The sequence below is a fragment of the Chrysochloris asiatica genome, unplaced genomic scaffold (assembly GCF_000296735.1).
Source record: "Chrysochloris asiatica unplaced genomic scaffold, ChrAsi1.0 scaffold00182, whole genome shotgun sequence".
NCBI classification, from domain to species: domain Eukaryota; kingdom Metazoa; phylum Chordata; class Mammalia; order Afrosoricida; family Chrysochloridae; genus Chrysochloris; species Chrysochloris asiatica.
In genome coordinates, this window is record NW_006408700.1 from 6,322,115 (window position 1) to 6,323,641 (window position 1,527).

Here is a 1,527-nt window from a genome sequence, read left to right on the forward strand (position 1 = left end):
AAAAAAAAAAGTCAGGGAGAGAGGAAAGCCTGCATGCATGGGCATGCTGAAGACATGATATTCAGCAACACAGAAATATAACCCCCCAAAGGATCCCCAAATGGGGCAAGCCTTGCTTTTCACTGCTAAGCAGAAAATTAAGAGTAGAGCAGCTTTACTAGCCGTCTCCCATCTGAATGGCAATTGTGTTCCAGCTGACATTTTGTTAGGAAAACTTGAGGATACATTATGAATACACTTAGCAAAAAGGCTAAAATATAAACCTTAACTGGAACAAATATCTGTTTTAAAGTCAAGTGGGTGTGATTCTGAGATTACACATAACATAACCCAGAGAAAGAAAGACCAAAAGACTCTCCATACTGTTCAGTACCTAGGCTGATGTTGCCCTAGGAAAAAGTGATAATCCAATGAACATTTCACACAAACAACTAAGTTAAAGTCCCCTTGGGATTTCAAATGAGTTTTAAACAACTATCTTCTTTGGCTAATTTTTCTCCGGGATCAGTTTGAATCCCTCCTCCCTTTCAAACACTTTCAAAACATCCAGGAAGATTCTACAGTACAAAGTGCCTTCAAGAATGTGGAGATTCTGTCTTGCCAGTGATCTAACTGCTGAGGGAACCGGTCAGGCAACAGTGGCTTGCTTCTCCCCAACAAGTGTGTGATCAGCTCATGGGGAGGTTTGCAGATCTCTGCATAACCACCTCCTGTGAGATGTAGAAAATCAAATGCTGTGACAGGAGATGGACAAACCCATCTGCATCCAGGAGCTCAATATTGCAAGCTTCAGCAGAGAAACCTTGAAAAGCTGGTTCACCTTGGCATTCTTTTGACTCAAAGGGTTGGGCTTCTTACCTAGAGGTAACAAACCCAATAGAATGATCTTGACCTGTGTCTGCCTTGTATTGATAAGTTGTACAACTGGCTTTGATTCCCATCTGCCACCTCTTTTGCTATATTTTCATGGTTATTTGTTCCTACTCAGACAACAATGATTTTAGACTTAATCTCCAGCTCTCCATTCTTTAGTGTCCACAAAACATGTCTTGTATTTCCTCTAATTCCAAAACTCAGGGGGTGGAGGGGAGTTCCCACATATCTTGTATTGCTTCATTTACTGCACCATGGAGTCTTCCATAAATAGTACATTGGGCTCTTTATCTTGACCGCCCAGGACAAATCTGTTGTGCTGAGACATCCGTCTTTCATCTCCTGGAGTATCTTTGGCTGCATGTGGAATAACTGCTGGGTTTGAGTCTCCTTGGTTCATTCTACACACAGGTAGACAGGGGCCCCAAGTGGCTTTGTCGTTGGTGGGTGGTGCATCTGTCACTTACTCAGTCAGGGTGGTCCTGCTCAAGTGCATCCCTCCTCTGGCCCCAGCCCCAGCAGCAGCCTTTTTGCTATATTTTGATGTTTTTAAATTGATTGATGTTACAGTAGTTTTTTAAAAAATGTTTTATTGTGAATGATGTGATAGTTTACATGGGAGAACATCAGTCTTACATTCATTCTATCATATAT

The 1,527-nt window shown here is 41.8% G+C and overlaps 1 pseudogene; it reads right to left on the reverse strand.

Moving 5' to 3' along the window:
- Nucleotides 1-537: 537 nt before the first annotated feature.
- LOC102819682 lies at nt 538-1,273 on the reverse strand (annotated as a pseudogene).
- Nucleotides 1,274-1,527: the final 254 nt, after the last annotated feature.